Here is a 13083-nt window from a genome sequence, read left to right on the forward strand (position 1 = left end):
ATCTATTATACCATTCCCCTCTTCTGCATCACTCCCTACACTGAGTGTGGCTTAATGCTAGGGAGTTGTCATTCCTGGGCTCATCAGTCCTTCCTGAGCTTCCCTGGGTCACGAGATGTGTCAGAACCGAGGAGGACATAGGGGCCCGGGGCACTCTTCAGGAGAAAAAAAAAAACTACAATGTAGCGCTAAAAGTATTACATATAAAGGAAAGTGACTAACACCAAAAAGGACACTGTATAGTCCAAATCATAAACAAAGGAATTAGTCCTTGAAATTCACATGGAACTCGGATGTAGTATTTCACACAGTGTATGAACCAAGAAGTGATCCCAAAGGCATTTCACGTCAGTGACATCAAGGTGAGTGGAAAAGAACAAAAGAATGGGTACTCTTACTGGAACCACTGGACCTGTGTATATACACTAGGTCATACGAGCATGTATGGATGGATCATCAGCTCCACGAGGGTTGTACGGCAAATCCCAACAGGAGGGGCTGTGGGTCTTCAGGCCAATGAAGGAGTAGTCAACACCATCTCGGAGGTTCCAGTCTTCTTCTCCAAGTGTTCAAACGAATGGAAAGGAGGGGAACTCCAGCCTTATTCTTCAGTGGATGATGGCAAAACTCAGCAGTGGTGGGTTTTCTGAGCAGGAAAGTCTTATGTGCGGGAAGGATGCTGGGGATGTCAATTCGGTTCCACTGAAGAATAAGGCTGGAGTTTCCCCTCCTTTCCTTTCGTTTGATCCCTTGGAGAAGAAGACTGGAACCTCCGAGATGGTGTTGACTACTCCTTCATTGGGCTGAAGACCCACAGCCCCTCCTGTTGGGATTTGCCGAACAACCCTCGTGGAGCTGATGATCCATCCATACATGCTCGTATGACCTAGTGTATATACACAGGTCCAGTGGTTCCGGTAAGAGTACCCATTCATTTGTTCTTTTCCACTCACCTTGATGTTACTGACGTGAAATGCCTTTGGGATCACTTCTTGGTTCATACACTGTGTGAAATACTACATCCGAGTTCCATGGGGATTTCAAGGACTAATTCATTTGCTTTTTTCACTTTTTTTAAGTTAGCACAATAATTTCCCTTTATATATTTTTCACCCTTCAGGAGATGCAGGAGCACATAATCTGGGTGCCGGGGGTTCCAGCCCACCCCTGAGAGGCTGTTGTTGGACTGCAGGATTTTGTCGAAATCTGGAGACAGTCCCACAGAATATGGGACAGTTGGAAGGTGTGACATGGCTGGGGAGGTATGGCCGGTAGGGAGAGATGACAGTTAATATAAAATGGGTAATCATAGTGTTGAGGACCTGGGGCACCCTGCAGAGGATGAAGGGCACATAACCTGCGTGCCCCTGCGAGGTACATTTTCTGCAGACAAAGCATCAGACTTTTGTTCCGAATGGCGTGTGCCTGGATTTTGTCTTGCATACAAATGGTACTCAATCGTTGGCCAACAAACACAAACGTAGTGACATACTAGACGTACTACGATCTGATAAAGAGGAAGTTCAATTGTCAGGCGCCACCCTTTGGGCTCCTTCTGCTAATTATGTGTTAGTAGAAGTTTGAGTGTTGATTCGCCCTTTTTTTTATTTTGTGCTTTTCAGTTTGTTTCTGAACGGCCGTTCGTCAACCAGCCATGTTGCGGACTAATTATATCATATGCCTTTGCTGCGGGCGCTCCAGGAGAATAATCTGGATGATTTTCGGAATTATCTCCGGACGACGGATCCCTGCTTTCATCAACTCTTGGCATTGCTGACCCCCTATATTAAGAAGCAGAACACATGCATGAGGCTTTTATATTATTTTTTGGTTGAATAATTATGATTTGATTTGTTATATTTTCTATATTTCTATATATTTGGATGCATAGAATGCACTTTGTGGTTAAGTTCTATTGGCAGATAGCATGTCTAATTTTATTTGTTTTCTTTTTTTAATGCACAATAAAAAAAAAATTGTGGAGAATAATACTTGGCTGTGCGTTTTACTTCAAATGACATTTTAAAAAATACAATATAAAATTAACAAGGGGCACCAACATAGTTGTATCTTTGATCTTAAAAACTACGGGATAATGGTGTTGTGGTAACTTGCACCAAAAAAATAAAATGAAAAATAACAAGCATAATAATATTATTCTTGATATCACTAGTAAATAAAAAACTTTGAATTTTTTTTTGCTATAACTCATTATCACCAGAAAAGCAGCTTCATTATTATCCCATTAAAGAAGAAGAGAACTGTGCGCTGCATTTCGAGATTTCATCATTTTCCGCGCCACGAATGTTAATTTTCCATTACGAATGCTAGTTTACAAGACCAAACGGTTCCATTGGTCTGGGCAGGAAGGGGGGTGTAAGTGCCCCGTATTGAAGTAGTTAAATAGCTGATGGCAGTGTCATGGTTATGCAATAGAGTTGGTCTGCTTACCTGTTTCCATGTGTTCATCTCTAGAGACCAGCCGACCCTCACCTGACTGCTTTTGTAATCCATTCTCTGGCATGACTCCACCCTAGCTCCTATCAGAGAACTCTATATTAACCTGTGCACTGCAGACCAACCCTGCTGATCAACCATTGTGTATTCCTTTGTGTGTTAGCTTCCTGTTACTTGCCGTGTGCTCGTCTGTTGTTCTGTTACTGACTTTGGCGTGTCCTTGACTATCCCTGTTTGCCTGTTATCCTGACCTATTGGCGTATCCCTGACTATTCCTGTCTGCTTGTGGCCCCGACCTTGGCTTTATCCCTCACTATCCCTATCCTCCTGTTGCCTACTCTGGGTGTGACCTGGGGGACCCTGGGGGTCGCGACCTGGAGCCAGTTGCAGCCAAGTCCATCCTCACCACTAGAGGCACTGGTGAACACCTGCTGGCTCTTAGACTCCGCGCCCCAGGGAATCTTACGCTCTAACCCCAGTGGGATCTGTCTCCCGTCCGCAGCAGTCAGCCGTAGGGTCCACAACCTTGCGGTGCACTCCTGATCCCTACGGTGTGCATCTGTCACCTCGCCTCAAGGTGATCTGACAGGCAGCTCAGGGAGCCTGAGTGGGAAGCTGACACATTTAGCAGCAATATTTAGCAAAAAAACACCTATAGGTTGATGGGGCAGGCTGGTGGATGGTGGACCATTCCTCCATGTTTTCTAATTAACTCGTTGGTGTCAGAAACCATGAAACAGAAGTACAATCAAATCACACTTGTTTATTAATAAAAAAAATAAAAAGGTAAATAGAAAAAAGCATAGTCAAGCATAGCCAGAGTCCAGTAGCCAGATCGGGTAGTCAGCCAGTCCAAAGTTCATTAACCAGAACGGGTAATCAGCCAGACCAGAAGTCAGGGATCCAAGGAGAACAACTGCAAGCCAGGAGGGATGTCAGCAAGCCAGTCTTGAAACAAACAGCAGGAGATGGTTCCTTGTGATGTGACCAACGCGAAGGCAAAGGAAAACGTGAGCTGGAAGGCTTTAAATAGGCAGGTCAGACGAGCATCATTGGGAACAGCTGATAACTGTGGAAAGAGAAGAGAGCTGGCAATTAGCCGACAGCTGAGCGGCCAGCCCAGAGGAGGAAGGGCTAAGCCAGCCCTGACAGTTGAGCAGCAAGTCTGGGTCACATAAAAAGACTACTCCCGGGGTGGGGTCTTTCCGGGCTATGCTAAACACCTGAGACAGGGTCACTCTCCTACACACGGGGTACCTTTACTTTAGTGCTGTTTCATCAATGCCCTGGGACAAAGCTGAAGCTGACGTGGGGGAATGCTCGACTCTAAGGTGGCCCTCCAAAATTAGAGATGACCAATACACTGTATACACTTGAACCCCAATTGTTCTCCAGTTAACTCTCTTGGGTCCCCATGTAAATATACATCTTCTCACTGTAGGTTGCAATTAGGCGGACTGTGCCGAAAAACACTGACCATGGCTACCTGTCCAGTGTTTCCCGCTACTGATCCTAGCAGCAGAATGGAATCCTGCTGTGCACATAGCGCCAGCTCCAATGTGCACTAGACTGTAACTCTTGAACTTCTGTACCGCTGTACAGCATGGGGACCTCCTGCAATGCAGTTCTGCTCCAGTTGTTGGGGAATGTGCAGTAGCGAGTGCCGACAACATCGCCCTTGCTGCTAGAGGCAGTTCCACCTATAACAGGTACACGCTATCGACAGGCTGCTTGCTGATTGTACCTCCATTGTCCATGACAACCACATGTAGTATTTGCACTCAGATGTTTCTAAGCATGGTGGCTGTTCATACCCCATGTGTGCTAGGGACCCAATGAAACAGTACCATGTAACTAGGTGCCGGTTTCTTGCAGTGCACCCCTTTGAAAGGACTTCAGACCAGGCAGAAGGAAAAGTTCAACACTTTAATTAAAGTGCAACAGTACAAAGTCCAAAACAGTCACACAAAACCTCCAATGAAACAGTCATTATCCCTAAGTCCCTAATCCATACTCCTATACAGGCTATTTGCTGCCCCCAGAGTAACTGCAAAGGTAGAATCTGTGTATTTGTAGGTCCACGATTGGGGGGCTCCAGTGGCTGGCATCTTGGAGCGGAGACCTCCAGGCTTGTATCTCTCACATCTTCAGGGCCGCTGGACCTGCAACGGGACCCCTCGGCTCTCACAGTGCCATGCACTTCAGGTGCTGCCCCGGGCCCGTCCGGGGCAGCACCTAACTAGTTCTAACCTGCTTACAGATCAGATACCCATTTCCCGATCCTCCAAACATGGCAAATTCTGTCCAAACATGGGTTTAGTCCAAGTGGGCCTTTTATTAATCTCTTACCTTTTGTGAACAATAGTAGAAGGATCCCCTTATATCAATGGTCAGTGGGAGAATAATTGTCATGAAATCATTGTTACTAAGAGAGCGAAATTGTTCAAGAAACCCCTAGAGACCTTTGCCGTAGACTTCTATGAAGGCTTTGAAGCACCACTAAAGCGACATGGGGGTCGAATTTTCGATGCAAAGCAAAAGCAAGGTGTAAGCAGGACTGTAAGCTAACCATTTTATTTAGTGACGGGGGCTTTGACTGGCATTCAGATAGCGTGTCCGAAGCCATGTTTTGAAGAAAGTGTAAACAAGCCCTTAACCACTTTCAGACCGGACCATTTTGCTGGTCAAAGACCAGACCACTTTTTGCGATTCGGCACTGCGTTGCTTTAACTGACAATTGCGCGGTTGTGCGACGTGGCTCCCAAACAAAATTGACGTCCTTTTTTTCCCACAAATAGAGCTTTCTTTTGGTGGTATTTGATCACCTCTGCGGTTTTTATTTTTTGCGCTATAAACAAAAATAGAGCGACAATTTTGAAAAAAACACCTTATTTTTTACTTTTTGTTATAATAAATATCCCCCAAAAATATATAAAAAAACATTTCTTTCCCTCAGTTTAGGCCGATACGTATTCTTCTACATATTTTTGGTATTAAAAAAAAAATCGCAATAAGCAATTATTGATTGGTTTGCGCAAAAGTTATAGCGTTTACAAAATAGGGATAGTTTTATAGCATTTTTATTAATAATTTTTTATTATTTTTTTTTTTACTAGTAATGGCGGCGATCAGCGATTTTTATTGTGACTGCGACATTGTGAGGGACCCATCGGACATTTTTGACACATTTTTGGGACCATTGTCATTTATACAGTAATCAGTGCTATATAAATGCAGTGATTCCTGTGTAAATGACACTGGCAGTGAAGGGGTTAACCAGTGGGTGGCAGTGTAGGGGTTAAGTGTTCCTAGGGGTGTGTTACTAACTGTGGGGGGGTTGGGCTTTCATTTAGTGAACACTGATCTCTGCTCCAATCACATGGAGCAGAGATCAGCGTCACTAGTTGCTAGGCAGAATGGAGAAATGCTGTTTACACAGCACTTCCTCCATTCAGCCGTCCCGTGAGACGATCGCGGGTATGCCCGCGGCGATCGAGTCCGCGGGTCCCGCGACCGGACTCACGGGGGTCCCGACCAGCGCGGGAGCGTGCCACCGGCGGCGCGCTCCCAATGGCCGGGGCGGCATTGAAGATTGGACGTACCTTACGCCAATATGCCTGCCCGTGCCATTCTGTCGACGTACATCGTCGTGCGCTGGTTGGGAACCGGTTAATCAGTGAACAAAGGCCAAATAGTCGAACTGAGCCACCAAAATGTGATCAAAATAAAACCAACCGCTAATAGTGCAGGAAATGTCCAAATAGTGAACGTGAACAATTTGTCATCTAACAGAAATCTGCTGAACTGTTTAGCGAATCCAAAGAGCTCCTCAAATGGTGAGTATGGAGTGTCTTTCTAAACACTCACCAGATATCAAACAGACTTCAGCATTAAAACAGGAAACAATGCACCCAACGTGTTGCCAGATGTGTACTCCACAGTGATGTCTCTCCACCAGTCAATGCACTCACTGGAAGTTAAACCAAAATAGCCCTGTGTTCTGTGTTGGTGTCTACTTTAGTTGTGTGTTCTTCCCCAGTAGTGTCTCAAGCGCCTAGTGTTTCAAATGTATCTAAGCCATCTAGATTAGCTGAGGCTGCCAAAGGGGCAGATTCATCAGGGCCTCCCTTGAGGCAGCATAAGACCTCTACTGGGGGCTCCAGGGTGAGGGAGGAGGGAGTTGCCACTAGGCTTGTGCAATTAGTTTCGTAAGGAATCGAAATTCGGCCAAATTTTGCATCTTTCGGACATTCGGATGCATCCGAATGTTCGAATAAAAAAATAAATTACAACGAATACGAAAGAAATATAACGAATGAATTCGACATTATTTCAACTGCATTCGAAATGATTTCAACATGATTCAACATTATTTCAACCGCATTCGAAAATATTTTGTGACCCGACTTTAGGGCCATGTATCTCGGGGTCACTTGGTGCTAGACACTTCAAATTTGGATATGTTGTAGTGCTAGTATTATTGTGTTTGCATACCAAATTTGGGGTTTCTAGCTATAAGTGACCCCGAGATATGTGGCCCCAAAATCGGGTCGCAAAATGTTATTAGTTATTTGAGCAGAGAATAACATTTTGCGACCCGATTTTGGGGCCACATATCTCGGGGTCACTTATAGCTAGAAACCCCAAATTTGGTATGCAAACACAATAGTACTAGCACTACAACATATCCAAATTTGGAGTTTCTAGCACCAAGTGACCCCGAGATACATGGCCCTAAAGCCGGGTCACAAAATATTTTCGAATGTGGTTGAAATAATGTCGAATCATGTTGAAATCATTTCGAATTCGGTAGAAATATTTTCGAATTTGGTTGAAATATTTTCGAATGTGGTTGAAATAATGTCGAATCATGTTGAAATCATTTCGAATTCAGTAGAAATATTTTCGAATTTGGTTGAAATATTTTCGAATGTGGCCGATTTTTCGAATTCGGTAGAAAAATACGAAACTAAATCCGAAAACGAATTTAAGGAAGTTAACGAATATAACTAAACAAAATTAATGAATTAACTAATTAAAACGAAACGAAACTAAACAATTTTTTTCCTTTTGCACATGTCTAGTTGCCACTGCTGATAATAAAGCTAGGGCTTTTCAGGGCGATGCTTCTTCAGGGTGAGAAGGGAGAGTGGACTAAGGCGGGGAGAAGGAGGAATAAGGTAGTCCTGTCCTCTGCCTCCTCAAGTTCATGACCTACCTCTGGAAAAAAAAAAGTTTGGGGCCTTATTTGAGGAGGAGAAGTCTTCTGAATCAATGTTCTCAGATGGAGGAGGATGGGGTAGAGGGTACTCTGAAGAGGTCGGGTTCTTTCAGTAAGGAGGGAGGGAGATCAGGCTAAGAAACGAAAAACAACAAAAAAAGTCTGGTGCCAGGAAACTGGGACATGGATTGCACTGGGAACCATATAAATGCCCAAAAAAGCAGCTGTGTGGGTTAGCACACCAGGAGAAAAAACGTGAAAACAAGTACAAACATTCAAAGGCAGCCACAATTAAATCGGGACAGTCTCGTGTGGACAAATTCTCAGAAGAAATCAAGAAGATAAAATCATATGTCAATTTATTGTTAACATGTAATTATTGAGAACTTGTCCACGCGAGACTGTCCTTAATCAGCGCTTTTAGTTGTGGCTGCCTTTGAATGTTCAGGCTAAGAATTGTCTACCTCAATCACCCTGATGGCAAGTTGAAGGTACATGTCCTCAAGCATAAAAATGGCCAAAAAAACATACAAATTGTTGAAATGCGTTCCGACTATCCCTTGATAACGTGTTTGAGCACGAAACGCGCTGGGAGGGGGGCTACAAGCTGAGGTCATCACTGCCGTGTCCTCGTGGTAGGAGCGGCGTATTTTCTTTGTACGTTTTTAAGGTCTTTTTTTTTTATGCTTGAGTACATGAACCTTCTTTAGCTCCCATTGGTGAGCTTCTTTTACACAGCGTATATCCCATTGGAATTGATCGCAAAGCCAGTTCACCGGACTACATGATCATCATACTGCACACCAGCAGCTCAAGGCCAATTTTGGTTCAACTTCCGGGGAGTGCATAGACTGGTGGAGGGATATCACTGTGGAGGAACATCCGGCAACACTTTGGGTGTATTGTTCGCTGTTTCAATGCTGAAGTCTGTTTGATATCTGGTGAGTGACCTCTTTGGATTCGCTGAACAGTTCAGCAGATTTCTGTTAGATGAAAATTTGTTCACCTTCACTATTTGGACATTTCTTGCACTATTAGCTGTTTGTTTTATTTTGTATTTTCATCACATTTTCGGTGGCTCAGTTCAACTTATTTTGGTTGCTAGGGGCAGCAGCGGGCAGATCAGATGTGATCAGGTGATTCCGGACGAGCCCCCAAATGTAGCGGTACCCCCCTGTAGGGGCTGCTGAAAGATGTGGCCCACCTGTCACCCTGTACTGCCCAGGAATTAACTTCCCAGTCACTTTAGAGACAATGAACAGTCCATATGTTTGGTATTTTTATTGAGGGAATTTGAACTTGGATGGGCATATTAATATCCCAGTAGAACAAACAATTAGTAGATGGTACATAGCTGACCCAATGGATTATTAATCAATCTGTACAGGCACAGCTAACACATGTTTAGGCCCAACACTGCAACCACTACGGGCCCCTATGGTGTAGCAAAAGATAGAAAGTCTTTCGTGCTAGCTGTCCTATGGGTGACCTACTGCTCCCAGTAAGCCCTCTTCAGCTCCTGTCAGCCCTCCTGGCTGCAGCTGCCAGACTCCACTACCCCTGACATCACAGTCCTCTTTGCTGGCTCTGCACCCATCCCAGACTGCACTCTCCCAGTCCTCTCCCAGGCCTCCCCAGTTCTCACGACTGTGCCTGTCACCTACCAGCCCTCCTGGCTGCAACCGGTGGTTCCCTCCTGGAGACTTGCCCGACAACACTAGCTCCTGTTGTCCAGTTTGTTTCCCCTCTGTGCCTCCTGTATAGATCCTTCTTGCTTTCCAGGAGGGCTCCCTCATACAAAGTTGAGAGCATAAAATTGTCCAAAATGTCTTGGTATACTGACACCTTACGAATTCCCTTCACTTGGACAAAGGGACCAAGCACCCCACACCATAACCCCCCCCTCCACCAAATGATTTGGAACAGTGCACAAAGCAAGGTCCTTAAACACATGGATGAGCGAAGTTTGGGGTGTTCAACCCCAATAGAGCACCTTTGGGATGAATTAGAGCAGAGAATGAGAGTCAGGGCCTTCTCATCCAACATCAGTGCCTGACCTCAGAAATGCGCTTCTGGAAGAATGGTCAAAGATTCCCATAGACACATCTCCTAAACCTTGTGGACGGCCTTCCCAGAAGAGTCAAAGCTGTTATAGATGCAAAGGGTGGGGCCACCTCAATATTGAATAAAGGAAACGAGGCGCGCCAGACTAAGTGCAGTATATGTACCCTCCTGGCTACTCACATGGCGTCTGTGAGAAACGGGCACATGTGTCTCTAAGGAGTGGCCGGGGTCACTGGGGAGTCCGGATTATCCAGGTGTCCTAGTGGCTGCAGCAATGCCAGAAGTTGGTAGGAGCCGTGCTGGTTACTACTTCAGAGCGTGTCATTGTCATACTGGAAGACCCAACCATGACCCATCTTCAGTGTTCTGGCTGAGGGAAGAAGGTTCTCATCCAAGATTTTACATGGCCCCGTCCATTGGTCCCTCAATGTGGCAAAGTCGGTCTGTACCTTTAGCGGAGTAACAGCCCCAAAGCACAATGTTTCCACCCTATATGTTTGACTGTAGTGTTCTTAGGGTCATAGTCGGCATTTCTCTGCCTCCAAACGCCTCCAATGACCCAAAACATACCGCCAAGGCAACAAAGGAGGGGCTCAAGAAGACGCACATTAAGGTCATGGAGTGGCCTAGCCGGTCTCCAGACCTTAATCCTTTAGAAAAATGTATGAAGGGAGCTGAAACTTCGAGTCGCCAAGAGACAGTCAAGAAACTTTAAGGATTTAGAGAAGATCTGTAAAGAAGAGAGGACCAAAATCCCTCCTGAGATGTGTGGAAACCTGGAGACCACCTACAAGAAACGTCTGACCTCTGTGCTTGCCAACAAGGGTTTCTCCACCAACTATTAAGTCATGTTTTGGGGATCAAATACTTATTTTACTCACTGAACTCCATTTATAACATTTGTATCGTGTGTATTTTTTCTGGATTTTTGGTTGATTTTCGGTTTACATTCATTATAGACCCCAGACCTCTCCATAAAGAGGACCCGTCACCATCTATTACTGTCACATGGGATGTTTACATTCATTATAGACCCCGGATCTCTCCATAAAGAGGACCCGTCACCTCCTATTACTGTCACATGGGATGTTTACATTCATTATAGACCCCGGATCTCTCCATAAAGAGGACCCGTCACCTCCTATTACTGTCACATGATATGTTTACATTCATTATAGACCCCGGATCTCTCCATAAAGAGGACCCGTCACCTCCTATTACTGTCACATGAGATGTTTACATTCATTATAGACCCCGGATCTCTCCATAAAGAGGACCCGTCACCTCCTATTACTGTCACATGGGATGTTTACATTCATTATATATAGACCCCAGATCTCTCCATAAAGAGGACCTGTCACCTCCTATTACTGTCACATGGGATGTTTACATTCATTATATATAGACCCCAGATCTCTCCATAAAGAGGACCCGTCACCTCCTATTACTGTCACATGAGATGTTTACATTCATTATAGACCCCAGATCTCTCCATAAAGAGGACCCGTCACCTCCTATTACTGTCACATGGGATGTTTACATTCATTATAGACCCCGGATCTCTCCATTAAGAGGACCCGTCTCCTCCTATTACTGTCACACGGAATGTTTACATTCATTATAGACCCCAGATCTCTCCATAAAGAGGACCCGTCACCACCTATTACTGTCACATGGGATGTTTACATTCATTATAGACCCCAGATCTCTCCATAAAGAGGACCCGTCACCTCCTATTACTGTCACATGGGATGTTTACAGTTTACATACATTATAGACCCCGGATCTCTCCATAAAGAGGACCCGTCACCTCCTATTACTGTCACATGGGATGTTTACAGTTTACATACATTATAGACCCCGGATCTCTCCATAAAGAGGACCCGTCACCTCCTATTACTGTCACATGAGATGTTTACATTCATTATAGACCCCGGATCTCTCCATAAAGAGGACCCGTCACCATCTATTACTGTCACGTGGGATGTTTACATTCATTATAGACCCAGAATCTCTCCATAAAGAGGACCCGTCACCGTCTATTACTGTCACATGGGATGTTTACATTCATTATAGACCCCAGATCTCTCCATAAAGAGGACCTGTCACCACCTATTACTGTCACGTGGGATGTTTACATTCATTATAGACCCAGAATCTCTCCATAAAGAGGACCCGTCACCGTCTATTACTGTCACATGGGATGTTTACATTCATTATAGACCCCAGATCTCTCCATAAAGAGGACCTGTCACCACCTATTACTGTCACGTGGGATGTTTACATTCATTATAGACCCCGGATCTCTCCATAAAGAGGACCCGTCACCTCCTATTACTGTCACATGGGATGTTTACATTCATTATAGACCCCGGATCTCTCCATAAAGAGGACCCTTCACCTCCTATTACTGTCACATGGGATGTTTACATTCATTATAGACCCCAGGTCTCTCCATAAAGAGGACCTGTCACCACCTATTACTGTCACGTGGGATGTTTACATTCATTATAGACCCCGGATCTCTCCATAAAGAGGACCCGTCACCGTCTATTACTGTCACATGGGATGTTTACATTCATTATAGACCCCAGATCTCTCCATAAAGAGGACCTGTCACCACCTATTACTGTCACGTGGGATGTTTACATTCATTATAGACCCCGGATCTCTCCATAAAGAGGACCCGTCATCTCCTATTACTGTCACATGGGATGTTTACATTTATTATAGACCCCAGATCTCTCCATAAAGAGGACCCATCACCGTCTATAACTGTCACATGGGATGTTTACATTCCTTGTGACAGCAATAAAAGCGATCAGGAATTATTATTTTTTAAAGGGACAGTGTAAAAAATAAGAAACAAAAAATGTTTTTTTTAAAGCGCCCTATCCTTCCATGCATAAGTCACGCCTGCAAATAAATAGTAAATAGTGTTCAAACCCCATGTGAGGTATTGCCACAATCGTTAGAGCAAGAGCAATAATTCTAGCACTAGTCCTAATATGTACCCCTACTCATTGACATAAGCCCCCTGCCCACAGACCCCCACAACCACTGCCCAGGGTTGTAGGGAAGAGGCCCTTGTCCTCATCAACATGGAGACAAGGTGCTTTGGGGTGGGGGGCAAAGCCCCCTGCCTCAAAGCACCCCTCCATGTTGAGGGCATGTGGCCTGGTATGCTTCAGGAGGGGGGGGGGGGCGCTCACTCTTGCTACCCCCTTTCCTGAGCCGCCGGGCTGAATGTTCGGATAAGGATCTGCTATGGAGTTTTGGGGGGACCCCCACGCTGTTTCTTTTTTCTATTTTCTACTTTCGGCAATGTTTTTTTTTTTTTT

General features: G+C 44.9%; 1 protein-coding gene across 1 annotated transcript in view; it reads left to right on the forward strand.

The window, feature by feature from the left end:
- LOC143955541 (uncharacterized) overlaps positions 1-13083 on the forward strand; it is a 124768-nt gene that overhangs the window by 32244 nt on the left and 79441 nt on the right. The window lies entirely within an intron of this gene.

Source organism: Lithobates pipiens, unplaced genomic scaffold, assembly GCF_037356315.1.
Source record: "Lithobates pipiens isolate NorthernLeopardFrog02 unplaced genomic scaffold, aLitPip1_a1.2 Scaffold_35, whole genome shotgun sequence".
NCBI classification, from domain to species: domain Eukaryota; kingdom Metazoa; phylum Chordata; class Amphibia; order Anura; family Ranidae; genus Lithobates; species Lithobates pipiens.